The 14,666-nt window shown below is 47.3% G+C and overlaps 1 pseudogene; it reads right to left on the minus strand.

Moving 5' to 3' along the window:
• Positions 1 to 11,510: 11,510 nt before the first annotated feature.
• On the minus strand, positions 11,511 to 13,225 carry LOC125402958 (WD repeat-containing protein 55 pseudogene; annotated as a pseudogene).
• Between the last annotated feature and the right edge of the window lie 1,441 nt (positions 13,226 to 14,666).

Raw genomic sequence — 14,666 nt, forward strand, 5'->3', positions numbered from 1 at the left:
TTTTGAATGTGCATTGGTGTTTTGCCTGCGTGTATGCCTATCTTAGAGCGTCAGGTCCCCTGTAAATACAATTACAGACAATTGTGAGCAACCCTGTGGGTGCTGGGAATTGAACCTGGGTCTTCTGGAAGGGCACTCCATGCTTTGTAACTGCCGAGCCATCCCTCCAGCGCCCTCTGTCAATTTGATGGTGTATCCGTGAAGGCATTTTTTGTTCTCTGTCTGTTAAAGAAAAGTATTGTGTGGGGCTGGAGAGATGGCTCAGGGGTTAAGAGCCTTGGCTAACTGGCTACTTTTCCCGAGGATTTAAGTTTAACTCCCAGCCCAGCCCAATGGCTGTATTTTCAGGGAATCTCTGCAGGCACTGCATGCATGTGGTGCCCACACAACAAAATAAAAGTGAAATTATTTTTAAAAATAAAAGAGAAAGTCACTCTTTAAAAAAATAAAAAATAAGCTTTGATTATTTTTTGAGAATTTCATACAATGCACTTTGATTATGTTCAACCTCCCTGACTCTGCCCAGATCCTCTCTATCCTCCCTTCCCTGGCTCTGCCCAGATCCTCTCTATCCTCCCTTCCCTGGCCCCTCCCAGATCCTCTCTATCCTCCCTTCCCTGGCCCCGCCCAGATCCTCTCTATCCTCCCTTCCCACACAAGTTCAAGTCCCTCCCCTCTCTTTTTAAACCCAGTAAGTCCAGGTTAAGTGCTGGCTAAATACTTCTGGGATACCAGGAGTCACATCATTAAAACATTTCATTTAAAGCATTAAATCGAATGTTAATAGCTCCTCAGCCAGGAGTGGGATGCACGTCCGTCTCCCACACCTTGCTGGGATTGTGTCGGCTGGAGCCGTAGGTGTGGGCATGCTGTCCCAACCGCTGTGTGTTCATCCATGCACCTACCCTAGTGCGTCTGGAAAATCGTTTCCTTGAGGTTGTCTCCACCCTGACTAACAACCTGCGCAGTGGACGCGTCTTGAAATCCGGCCATTGTTTTAACACATGGTTCCCAGTCTGGAAAGACAGACGATCACTTCCCTTCTCCAACAGTGAGCACAGCACCTTCCAGCACTGTGAACGTTAGCTGGTAGGGATGAGGCTTCCATGTCAGTACCAGTTTGATTCCTTCGTGTTGTCTGATTTAGGTGTGTGGTGTCTTTAACTATAGCATCTTGCTGTCAATCAAGTTCGGGGGACAACCGAGAGCATGGGCAATAGTCTATAATGTCTGAGGTGCCTATGGGACCGTTGGCAAACAACTCAAAAAGAGGAAACCCATTCTTAGTATCTGTAGTTTGACTTGTTGGGATATTATCTTCCCATTTCAGGGGAACGCCATTGAACCTCTACTAATATAAGTATATATGATTTCTTCAGTAGTTCTTAGCGGGAGACGGTCCTTCCTATACTCCACACTCCCAACCCTCACTGTATTTAATCCTTCTTGATAATTTTTCCCTTTCCTGATTTAGGGTATTGTATCCTATTTTCCTTTCCTTGAAAGAGCCCACCCTGTTAGGGTACGTACTGGCTAATTTTTGTGTCAATCTGAGATAAGCTAGAGTTATCCGAGAGGAGGGAATCTCAGCTGAGAAAATGTCTCCAGAAGATGAGGCTGTAGGCAAGTCTGTAGGGCATTTTCTTAATTAATAACTGAAGGGAGAGGGTCCAGCCTATTGTGGGTGGTCCATCCTGGAGGGCAGGGTGTCTAGAGTTCTATAAGAAGGCAAACTGACCAGGCCACGATGAGAAAGCCAGTAAGCAGCGTTCCTCTATGGTCTCCAGTTTCCTATCCTGTTTGAGTTCCTGTCCTGACTTCCTTCAGCGGTGGACTGGGGTGTGGAAGTGGGAGCCAAAATAAACCCTTTCCTCCCCAACTTGCTTTTTGTCATAGTGTTTTGTAACAGCAATCATAACCCTAACTAAGACAGGCTATAGCTAAAGTGCACGTGTGTGGATGTGAGCAGGTGCGTGTGCACACATATGCACATATGTGTGGAAGTCAGAGGTCAACCTTAGGTATCTTCTCCAGTTGTTCTCCACTTCATTCTTTTGAAGACCAGATATCTCACGGGACTCCAAGCCCGGCTCCTGAATGTCTGCGCTCGGCTGCAGGCAGCACCTTGATCAACTTTGCTCACCAGGACCTAGGGTTGTCCTGCTCCACATCAGGGTGAATGGGACTATTTGTGTTTTTAACTCTGGAGTGGTATGCAAGCCCTGGGCTCCCATGAATGCCTCTGTACGGAAAGAAGGAGGATTCCCATGGGAAGCTTTCCCAGCACTGGATGGCTTAATCCCCCTTTGCACAGTACCTACCTGTCTCAAACACACTTCCACAAGCCAGGTCTAGGCCAACCATCTGCCATGATCTCTGATGAAAAAAGAGATGAGTAAACGTTGGATAAATGAGACAGGCTCATTTGTGAGTATGGTTTAGTGGTAGAGTCCCTGCATAGAATCTCCCAGTGAGGAGTTGGGGTACAGCTCAGTGGTAGAGCACTTACCTACAATCTCCCAGCGAGAGGTTGGGGTGTGTCTCAGAGGTAGAGTATTTACTTAGCTATCATGAAGCTCTGAATTCCATTCCCAGTACCCAGGTAAAAACAAACAAAACAAAACAAACAAAACATAAAGAAATCTGTGTGCACTGTGGGGTGAATGACTCCAGTTAGTTCACACGCACACGGCTATACATGGTTGTCATTGTTTGGCAATGACAGCACTTGAAATCCCTTTAGCTTTTCTCAGGACACATCGCCTGGGTGGGAGCTAAAGTCAGCATCTTGTACAATGGAGTTCTTGAGTTTCTTCATCCACCTAGCTTTTAAGAATTCATTTAAAGATGTTGTAATTTATTTTTAAAGTGTTTGGTGACTGGATACACATTGGAGTGGGGTGGCTCCCCTCTGGCACATTGGTACGTCCTTCGTTTCCTCCAGTTAACCCTAAGTCAGTGTTGTCATGATTGTCACAGCTACGGGGACGTATTGAATGTGTGGATGCCCGGGTTCAGCTAGGTTTAAATGGCCAAGTGCTGTGTAATGTTATGGGAATACAGGGGGATGAGGCAGCAGAGACACTTTGTAGGGACTCAGTTAACCATCTGCCCCCTGCAGGGTTTGACCTCGGCCTGTGACACAGTAACTGCCCTTCAACAGTAGTGGCCATGCTATGTGACTTTCCGAGGGAGACACCAGACACACATATCTACTTGGCCCAGATAGGAAACCCACAACAGACCAAAGTAAGACAGCCCCAAAGTCTAACTTGGAAAATGAAAGAATATTGGGCTACTTCCAGGAATAGGGATGACTTAAAGACACCCGTATCACCAAAAAGCCCACCCAGAATGGGTTACAGCTCGCTGTAGCCCTGGATCTCTCTGCAAAGCTTGCAGGCAGCTCCACAGATCAGAGTCTCTTTTCTGTGGCTGATCTGGTGTGTGCTTGTAATGTCAGTCGGGAGGTGAAGACAGGAGGATCCATGGAGCTCCGCGCAGTTAGACTAGCCGATCCATCAAGTCTTGGGCTAGTGAGAAACTCTCTCCAAGGTAAGGCTGGGTATGGGGACGCGTACCTTTGATCCCAGCACCTGGGAAGCAGAGGCAGGTAGGTCTCTGTGAGTTCAAGGCCAATTTGTTCTACACAGAGAGTTCCAACTTAGTGAGACCCTGACTCAAAACCAAAGGAGAACAACAACCACAATAACACAAACACCAAACATAAGGTGGGTGATTAAGGTGGGTCAGCTAAAGCGCTTGCCGACAAGATAGAGGGCCCAAGTTTAAGTACCTTCACTCTCCAAAAATTAGTGCCACAAAAAAACACATTTGAAAAATGCAAGGTCAGTGGTAATAGACTTTCTGTATCTTGATAATAGGTTTCTCCACCTACACGGGAAGTCAGATCAAGCTGAACCAAAAAAGTAAAAGAATGGGTTTATTTGAGCAAAGCAACTCCTGGGTGCGTCCTCTAGACCCAGAGATCATGCTCGCCAACAAAGGCAGGGAGCTTATCCAGCCTGTAGGTGAGTGGTGATGTGTCCACCACAAGCTGGGCTTGTGCCCAAGTGTGGTCAAAAGCTGAACACTTTAGGTGGGGACTTGGGCAGCTGGCAACTTCAGGGTAGGAGGTGCCACAGCCACCAAGAGTGTGGAACTGGGCTTTTCTTTGTTGGAGAGTCTCTGAGTGGGCGGAGTCTGGAGAGAGAGACAGCTGGGGCTTCTCAGACTGTGCAGGAGCCAGCTGGCGTTTCCAAAAGAACAGGTGGCCCATGATGAATGATCCTTAAGGTTGTCCTCTGGCCTCCACATGCACAGACATGTACATACACATGAACATACACCAACACGAACAAAACCAAGTGTGGTAATACATGCCTGTATCCCAGCACTCAGGAGGCTGAGGCAGGAAGAGAGCGAGCCAAGGTTACAGAGCAAGATCCCAACTTGGAAAAAATCAAACTAGCCAGGCAGTGGTGGGGACAGCAGTGGCGGTAGCAGCTGCAGCCATGGCGCTCGCCTTTAATCCCAGCACTCAGGAGGCAGAGGCAGGTGGATCTCTGAGCTCAAGGCCAGCCTGGTCTACAGAATGAGTTCCAGGACAACCAGGGCTACACTGAGAAACTCTGTCTCCAGAAAACAAAAACAAAAAATGAAAAGCAAAACAAAATGAAAAAAAATCTTAACAAAACTAAAACATAGGCACATACAGAGCCAAGTCAGAAACATAAGCCGGGGCCACTTAAAGGACAGGCCCCATCCCACGTCTTCTAACTACGGTTGGTTCAATTCATACCAGAGCAAAGCGCACAAAAAACCTCAGAGCATCTGCCCACACATACAGGGACCCGTGGTGACCCTGCTCACAGTACCCCACACAGCACAGGGACCCGTGATGACCCTGTTCTCTATACTGCCCTCCCCCCCCCGCCACACAAACACATAACACAGAGACCCGTGATAACCCTGTTTACAATTTCTAACAGGAGCGTTGCTGGGCTACTGGACCTCCCCAGACCCACCTCTGAGGTAATTTTGTAAGCAGTCTGGCAGGAAGGAAGATATTCTAAAGATACACTGTGCTTCTCCTACTGGAGATCAGCCCACTGAGATAATGCCCTCCAAGAAGCTTGGTGTTCCCTAGAGTCTCCTGCTGGGAGAAGAAAGGGGGATTCCAGGTGCAGGTGGCAGAAAGAGGCGGAGCTTGTCTCTTGGAAACAGATTACAAAAAAACTTAATTATTTCTATTTTATTTGTATGGGTGTTGTGCCTATGTGTCTGAATGTCTGGTGCCCTCAGAGGTCAGAGCTGGGTGGTGGTATAGTACACTTTTAATCCCAGCACTTGGGAGGCAGAGACAGGCAGATCTCTGAGTTCAAGTCCAGCCTGGTCTACATAGCCAGTTCCAGGACAGTCAGGGCAACACAGAGAAACCCTGTTTCCAAAACAAAACAAAGAAAAGAGCATCAGATCCCCTAGAATTGGAGTTATAGGCAGTTGTGAGCCACCATGTCTGCACTGGGAACTGAACCCTTGTCCTCAGTAAGACCAATCAGTGCTCAAGAGACTTACATTTTGAATTGTGCGTGCACGCACCGCACCTGTGTATACAAATGGACTGTGTATGCAGGTGTTCATATCCATATGGTGGTTAGAGGGTAGCCCTGGGGAGCATTCGCCCTGGAGAGCATTCGCCCTGGAGAGCATTCGCCTTGGTGTTTTGTTTGCCTGTTTGGTTTTGAGATAGAGCTCTCATCCTTTTGAAGACAGCCAGTCAGAGCACCTGGGGATCCAGGGATCGGCCCCACCTCCTCAGTCCTGGGGTTACACATGTATCACCACCCAAAGGCCTTTCACATGGGTTCTGGAGATGGAACTCTGACTGAGCCATCTCCCCACACACTGATTTCAGGAGCACAGCTTGGTTGGGACTGCTCAGCTATGGGTACCTCGTGGCCCCTACTTCACATCAGGACTGGGAGGCATGAGCCCTGACGTCCTTTTGCCCCTCTCCCCACAGTGGATCCCTTTCCTGCTTTCTCTATAACTTCATTTTCTCTATAACTAGTACTCCTAGGACCCAGGCTCTGACCCTGAGAGCCCTCATGGTCACCTCAAGTCTCCTACAAGCTGAATGTTTTCCTCATCTTTTCTTAAACTGGAGACATGAACCCACTCTTTTGTCTCTCCTCTCTGCCCCCTCTCTTGACTATCTTTTCAGGCTAAAATATGTTCTAGAATGTGACTCCATTAACCTGGATGAACCTGGGCTGAATCTTTCTTGTTCTAGGTCTAGCCTTCGGTAAAACAGGGTCATGGCACCTCACCCTTGGGAGAGAAACTAGAAGGGCTTCTCATGCCGTAGGAGTTGGATGCCTGCCAGGATGTGCAGCTACCTTTTGACAAAGCCGTTCCAGTCGGGGAGGAAGTCCTTTCCAGTTTCTCTTCCCCCCTGCCTCTTTGAAAACTCTCTGTAGATTCCATTCTCCCCTGCACAGGCTTCCTTTGTTATTAAAACTCCCTTGGGCAAAACAGGAAGATGAGGCTAGCTGTCTGTGAAACTCGGGAGGAGGTAGGAGGAGGAAGCCTGCCACCTGGCTGTCTCTCCAACTCAGCTATGTCCTTATTTTCTGTTCACAAGGATTTGGGCGGCTGCCTCCTACTTGCTCAAATCCCCAGCTGTCACTCACGGCTGCTGGCTCTGGCCCTGGAACCTTGGAGACACTGGCATCATGGCAATTAAATCCATAAGGGCAACTGCTACAATAACAATAATGATGACAGCTACCGCTTACTAAACACACACTCTGCGCAAGGCGTTCTCTGTGCTTTCCACACCGTAATAGGCCGGCTAATCCTCCCAGCAACCCTCAGAAATCTCTGCTATTAGTTTTTACCAATTAAAAAAAATGTCTACAGCCGGGTGTGGTGGTGTGCACCTGTAGTCCTGGCTATGCCGGAGACCAAAGCAGGTGGCCAACCAGAGCTCGGGAATTGGAGACCAGCCTGGAAACACTAGCAGTGGAGGCTCCCTCTCAAACAAGAGCAAAGACATACGCCTTTGTTCAGGGTTAGCTGCCGGCGTTTTTTTCTTTAGTGATAGTGCTAAAATCTTGTTTTTCTTTATATGATTGCCTTTTATCTTTATTTGATACTGCCTTTATCACTGTATATCTTTCACAATCATCTTCATTAGTGTGTCTCCCGCGGTATTGTTTTTATTGGCCTTGACTTCTTATCTTCACGACTGTGTATCTTTACCTACTATGTCTGTTTTTTTTTTTCTTTAATTAAGATGTGGGCAGGGGATGTAGCTTAGTTGGTAACATGTTTTCCTGTCATCTAAAAGCACCGGGGCTCAACCCAGCATTGCATGAACATGGTGTGTGGTGTGTGGTGTGGGCCTGTGATCCCAGAACTTGGAAAGAAAAGGAGAGAGGATCAGAAGTTCAATTATCCTCAACGACATAGCAAGTCTGAGGCCAGCCTGGGCTACATGAGTGTCCTGGCTCCTCTTTTTGTCAACTTGACACAAGCTAGAACTACTTGAGAGAAGAACCTCAGTTGAAAAAACTGCTTCCCTCAAATTGACCTGTGTGCAAGTCTGTGGAGCAGTTTCTTAATTAGTGATTGATGTGGGAGGCCCAGCCCACCGCAGGGTGCCACCCCTGCTCAGGTGGTCCTGGGTCAATAAGAAGCAGGCTGAGCAAGCCACGGGGAGCCAGTCACCGAGCAGCAATCTTCCGTGGCCCGCTTCATTCCCTGCAGAGTCACTTATGTAAAATGGTACAGTATTTGCACAGAATCGACAGATCGCTCTCAATAGCCTTTGGGATTTAAGTAATATTTAAATAACTCATTGCCTCTGACTCAAGAATGTGCTGTGTATTGAAGAGTATGCTGGTTTCTCTGTGTGTATGTGTTCATGTGTATTCATGTATGTGTGTTTGTGTTTGCATGGTTATAAGTGTGTATTTGCATGTATGTGTGTAAATGTGTGTGCTACAGCGTGGGGGAGCACTTCCCTTGGTGTGTGCATGTTTGGGCCAGAGGATAACCTCTAGACTCTTAGGTTCTGTCGACCGTGTCTTCCGGGACAGGGTCTCTCGGCAAACCTAGTTTGACGAGTCGTTAAAGTGACTGGCCAGCAGCCCCTGGGATCCTCCCGTCTCACTGGAGTTGCAGGTATGTTCTACTTCCTGTCTTTTTACGTAAGTATGGAGATCTGAGCTTAGGCCCTTGTGCTTGCATGACCACATTCTCTAGTCCTGTTTTAAAGAGATACTTGATTAATCAGTGTGTGAGTTGGGGGCGGGGCATGAATGCAGAGATCCGAGGCCACCTGAGAGAGTCGGTTCTCTCCTTCCACTATCTGGCAGGGTGACTTTGTACACTAAGATGTTTCTTTGGCTCTAGTTTGTTTGTTTGTTTGTTTGGACAGAGGGTCTCACTGTTTTACAGAGGTCTGGCTCAAAGCCAGGATCCCCCTGTCTCAGTCTCCCAAGCATCAAGACTGCAGCACTACACACTTTCACGCTTCCACTGTTGAGAATGCTTCACAGCCACACTGTGGAGTGCTGTACAATACCCTTAAGAGTGAGAAGCCTGTGGGAGCAGCAGAGAGGCAGACATGTCAGGTGAGCTTCTGGGTCTATGTGAACAGACGACAAATAGATGAAATACGTTGTCTTCCGACAGAGACATGTGGAAGCATATGCTTGATCAGTAGGCAAAACCAGTGCGGCCTTCAGGAGCCTAGCCCTAGTTTCCTGCTTGGGCAAGGCTCAATATTTGCTTATTTGATGTTCAGGGAGGTTCTGCTAGAACACCACTATGAAGATCACAACTGATTGTATTGTTCAGTTTTACTGCTATTACAGCAGAGCTTTTTATATGTCTTATAGAGTGTATGTCCTGTGCATGTGTGCATGTGTGGGGGTGCATGTGTGTGTGTACATGTGTGGAGGGGTGCATGTGGGGAGTGCATTTGGGGGTGGGTGTGGATGTGGGTGCGTAGGGGGCATGGAAGTGTGCATGGGGCTGCATGTGTGGAGGGATACATGTGTGTGGTGCCTGTGGGGGGGTGCGTATGTGTGTTGTGCATGTGTGTGGGGGGGTGCATGTGTGTGTGGGGTGCATGTGTGGGGGTTTTATGTGGGGGGCATGTGTGTGGGAGGTGTGGGGGATATGTGTGTGTGGTGCCTGTGCGAGGCACATGTGTATGTGTGTGTGTGTGTGTATGTGTGTGGTGCATGTGTGTGTGTGGTACATGTGCATGTGGGGGGGTACATGTGTGTATGGGGTGCATGTGTGGAGGGTGCATGTGTGGGGTGCATGTGTGTTGGTTGTATGTGGGGGCATGTGTGTGGAGGGTGGGGGGTGCGTGTGTGTGGTGCCTGTGGCGGGATACATGTGTGTGGAGTGCATGTGTGTACGGGGTGCATGTGTGTGTGGGGTGCATGTGGGGTACATATGTGGGGGTGCTTATGTGTGTGGTACATTGTGTAGGGGTTGTATGTGGAGGCATGTGGGGAGGTGGAGGGTATGTGTATGGGGTGCATTGTGTGTGGGGTTGCATGTGGGAGCATGTGAGGATGTGGGGGATGAGTGTGTGTGTGTGTGTGTGTGTGGTGTGGGGGGTGCGTGGGGGGATGCTTGGGGGGGTGGAGGCCAGAGGTGCACAGTGTCTTTCTCAATCACTCTCCACCTTAGTTCTTCAGACAGGGTCATTGCTCACCAATTCCTTTAGGCTTTCTGGCTTCTCCTGATGCTTCTCCTGATGCTGCCTGCCCAGCTCTGGGACTTCAGGTACACCCCATCTTGGCATTTTCACATGGTTTTCATCATCAAATTCTCGTCTCGATGCCTGGTTTTGTACAGCAAACACTTCATCATGTGTTGACAGAGGTTTCTGTCCCACCGGTCCTTCAGTTGCTCAGTCCCAAAGGAACACACAGATCGACATTAATTATAAACTGGTTGGCCTAGTAGCTCAGGCTTTTCTTATTAACTAATTCTTACATTTTGTATTAGCCCATTATTCTTGTCTGTGTAGCCACGTGGCTTGGTACCTTATTCGGCGAGGCAGTCACATCTGACTTTCTCTGTGTCTGGGTGATGACTGCAGACTGAAACTTCCCTCTTCCCTGAATTCTAGTTGTCATGCCTCTACTTCCTGCCTGGCTACTGGCCAATTAGTGTTTTACTAAAAATAATACAAGTAACAGGATAAAAGACCATTGTCCCACAGCACTCCCCAATTTTTCTTTTTTTAAAAAAAACAAAACAAGAACTCTGAATCTAATATACTTTGTTTAGCTTTTCTTCTGACCATTATCCATAACAACTTGTAACCAACATTCTAAACACAGGAAAATACTCATAGTCCACTTTTTGGGAATGTGGGCATAGTTTTCCAGGTTACTTCCTGCTGATTTGGGGTGCTGATAATCTTATACAGGGACCTAAAGAAGATTTAGAATTATGGTCAAGTCCTGAATGAAAAATTCTGTGAGACTTGATCATCTGAGTCAGCAGTCTTGAATCTGTTCTGGATGTAGAACTCAGACATCTGGGCCATCTCCCTCAGATTGGAGATTTCTCAGGGGGTCTTTCTTGATCAAACCTGATTTTTCTTAACCCTGAATGAATCCACAGCCTTTCATTTCCCATGGAAACAAAAGCAAAACCTTTTCTCCAAAGCAACATACCTTTTGACTTCAATTTGAAGTCAGGGTATTTTCAAAATACCTATCTTGGATTAATTCAGCAGCATTTATAAACAAATATCTTTTAGCAGCTGTTGCACCTTCCTCAGCACTCAAACAATTCAAAGAGAACATAATAGCATACAGTATCCAGACTCTCTGTGTATTTTTCATCCTTATGTGGCTTTATTTTAACCTCTATATCTTTTTATTATTAATTTTTTACTTTTTGAGACAGGGTTTCTCTGTGTATCTTTGGCTGTCCTGGAACTCCTTGAACTCACAGAGATCTGTCAGCCTCTGCCTCCTAAGTGTTGGGATTAAAGATTTGTGCCACCACACTCAACTACTTTCTTTCTTTTTTATTTTAAGGACTTTATCTTTTTTTTCTTTTCTCTCCCAAGCCTACAGATATTTTTAACACACTGTAAACTGTTTTGAGGTTTTCTTCATCTTTGAATCTATCTTTACTGTATATCTCTCTTTTTCTGACTACATGAGTCTTTAATTTGCTAAGCGATGTGGCTCGGATGAAAGCCATGACTTTTATGGTTGGATCCACTTTCTGGGAGTCTAGCCTCATGGCAGAGGTGTTGGCTGGAGCCATGTTTATTGTCACAGTTCTATGGCATTTCAAGGTCCCTGCCACCACCAAAAAATATGCAGTCAGCTTTTCATCAACACAATTTAAGTGTGGTTTTTTTTTGGGGGGGGGGTAAGGACCTCTTAAAAGAACTGCAAGGTTTTGCAGCTAAAGCTGAGTCAGGAAGCCTCTCTTAAATGAGAACGCTTACCTCTAGCAAGCAGAGCCCACCCAAGAAAGTGCTACTGTGAAGAAGCCATGCTAAACACTGTTATTTTGTATCTAGAATTACTTCCCAGGCTCTCTAAGGTTTTATGTGAATGTAGTTGTCCGCACATTGGGCACCATTCTGTTGATTAGGCCTTAGCCAAAGTTGGTTGTTTCAACATTGCAAGTAAGACTTTGGGTGATTGCTTAGGCAGTAATTTGTCTCTGTCATCTACCGCACATTTTGGAAGCTGCTTGAGTGCACTTCCTGCCTACTCAAGTGATATTATCTCCCTTCTCAGGGGTTGAAGATTAGATAGTCATAGTTACCATTCTCTTATGATGTAGCCAAGCCATTTCCAATACAAGACTTAGACTCCTTAGGATAGAATATTTATTAAAACATTTAGCATATGTTCCTTGCTTAATACTGTTTATGCTGATTGTAATTCTAATCTTTTTTTCTATGAATCTTTGTTTTTATTTGAGCTGAAGGCCCTTCCACCACTTGTTACTGATTTGGGCTTACATGGTTTTCTTTTTTCTATATTGGTTGTATTTATATTAAACCCCTGGTTGGTATACACATGTCTGTCTGTACTGTCTTGCCATAACAGTTTGTTTTACAATAGTAGGGTGAGCAAATGCTTCACCACTTTGGGGCTATGAGTTCATACAATAGAGTGTTGGGAATTCCTATCTGGGGACTTGGGGTGTCACTCAGTGGTAGAGCTAAGCTTATGCTCAAGATTGTAGGTTCAAGTCTACAGCATCAAAACACAAATCTCTTCAGGGCTGTCCCAGAAAATGCGGCTCCTTGTCCTGACATTGTCCTCGTGCCCTCAGTCACTGTCATCACCGCAGTTCTTCATCACCTCCTCTGGAGCCTTGGCATCCTCTCCATCTGCTCTCAGCCCTGATGGTCCCATCAGTGGAGCCAGTGCACAGCAGGTTCTCAGTGACTGGAACCATGCAGTCAATGGACTCTGCCCACCCTCAGGGCAAAGCGGTCACTTGTAGCCCTAAAACCATTCCAACTGAAGAGGTAGATGGTACCTTCACTAGACCCACAGGCCACCTTCTTCCCATATTTCATAAGGGTGACAGAGGTTAGGTCGCCTTACTGAGGCTCTGAGAGTAACTCAAATTGGCGTCTCTTGATGTTGAAGACACCAAGGCAGTCATTCCCACTGGCTGTCAGCAGCAGCTTCTTGGCTGGGTCTAGAGCCATGTCAGCAATGTACTCCTCACGCTGCCGGAGGGACCTCTTTCTGCTGGTCCCAATGATTAGAACATTCTCATCCGCAAGCAGCAGACTGTTAATGGGGGCACTGTGAGCCTTGGAAATTCGTCTTTCCTACTGTCCTTGTTCGACATCTAATACGTGGATTGCTTTGTCCTTAGAGACAGTAACAAGCTTCTGCCCATCCTCTGAGAAGACTATAGTTCTGCAGGACTTGAGGTGGTGTCCTGAGGACCAGAGTTCCTTGATTTCTCCCTCCTGACAAAAGTATGAGAAGATGAACATGTCCCCATCTACGTCCCCCGATGCCAGCAGATCTCGGGTGGGATGGAACGCCAGGCCACTGGCTGCGGCTTCCAGCACGATGTCTTCTGGGGTACCACGGATCCGGGGTGTGGCTTCCAGCACGATGTCTTCTGGGGTATCACGGATCCGGGGTGCTGGCCACTGGCTGCGGCTTCCAGCACGATGTTTTCTGGGGTATCACGGATCCGGGGTGTGGCTTCCAGCACTGTGTCTTCTGGGGCATCACGGATCCGTGGCTGTGGCTTCCAGCACGATGTCTTCTGGGGTATCACGGATCCACGGCTGCGGCTTCCAGCACTGTGTCTTCTGGGGCATCACAGATCCGGGGTGCTGGCCACTGGCTGCGGCTTCCAGCACTGTGTCTTCTGGGGCATCACGGATCCGGGGTGCTGGCCACTGGCTGCGGCTTCCAGCACTGTGTCTTCTGGGGTATCACGGATCCTGGGTGCTGCCTTCATGGAGTCAAGGTCTTCTTCATTTCTGAGTTCTCTGAGGAACTCTCCTCACACATGCGATCCATAGGACCCACATTAATTCTAATCTTATACTTGATATCTGTTTCTAGTGTACATAGTTTTGTATTGGGTTTGGAACGCTCTTATTTCAACAAAAGGGGGAGGTTGTGGGAGCTCCTTCTGCTTCTTCAGCCATTAGCCTTTTAAATACCGGCCCACTTGGGTGTGGTCTCTTACACTATAAATGCAGCTGTAAAGCCTGCGCTTGCTCTCTTGCTTACAGCTCTCACTTCCAGCTTCTGGACTCTGTTTCTGTTTCCCACTCATGCAGAGGATTGTGATTTAGGACAGTGATCTGCAAGTCTTCTCTAAATAAATAACCCTTTATTATATATAATCTGTGGGATTATTTTGTATCTTCTGCCATCAGCCATGGAAGAGGAGTCACTGCTCTAGCTCTGCAGAGCTTTCCCCCAGATTTATTTTTATTCTGTGTGTATGCATGTTTGCCTGCAAATCATGTGTGTGCCATCAGAGACCAGAAGAGAATGCAAGATCACTTGGAACTGGAGTTACAGACAGTCGGGAGCCACCCACTAAAGGTGCTGGGGACTGAATCTGGGTCCTCGGTTATTAACCACTCTACCCCCTGAAAAACTTTCTCTCTTTTAAGAGGTTTTAAAAGTTTTTCCTTGAATCCTTCTGCATCAGCACTCTGTGTTGAAAGCATTGCAAGTGTGCACCATTGCAGGCTTGCACCATTGCAGGTGTACACTATTTGCAGGTGTGCACCATTGCAGGTGTACACTATTGCAGGTGTACATCATCATGTCCCCTAATCCCCTTCGGCTCCTGCCTGGCCCAAAGTTGTCCTCTTGCCCAGCCTGACACGACAGAAGTCTGCTCACTCATCTGTGTTTTCAACAGCCCTTGCCCCTCTCTTAGCACCCAGAATGGTGCTGGACCTCAGGGAAGAGTCTCTCATGACCCCTCAGTGTCTCCTCAGTGTTCCTAGTGCCGCCTAAAAACATCTTCGGTATCTGGCCTCATGGATTAAGAAGAACTCCAACCTTCTGCTGAGTATAGACAAAAGCAGACACTCTCCCTCTTACACGTGTGTGTGGGGAGTGGATGAAGTCCTGAGTGAATGTGTGCTGGAG

This window comes from Myodes glareolus, chromosome 24 (genome assembly GCF_982192425.1).
Source record: "Myodes glareolus chromosome 24, mMyoGla1.1, whole genome shotgun sequence".
NCBI classification, from domain to species: Eukaryota; Metazoa; Chordata; class Mammalia; order Rodentia; family Cricetidae; genus Myodes; species Myodes glareolus.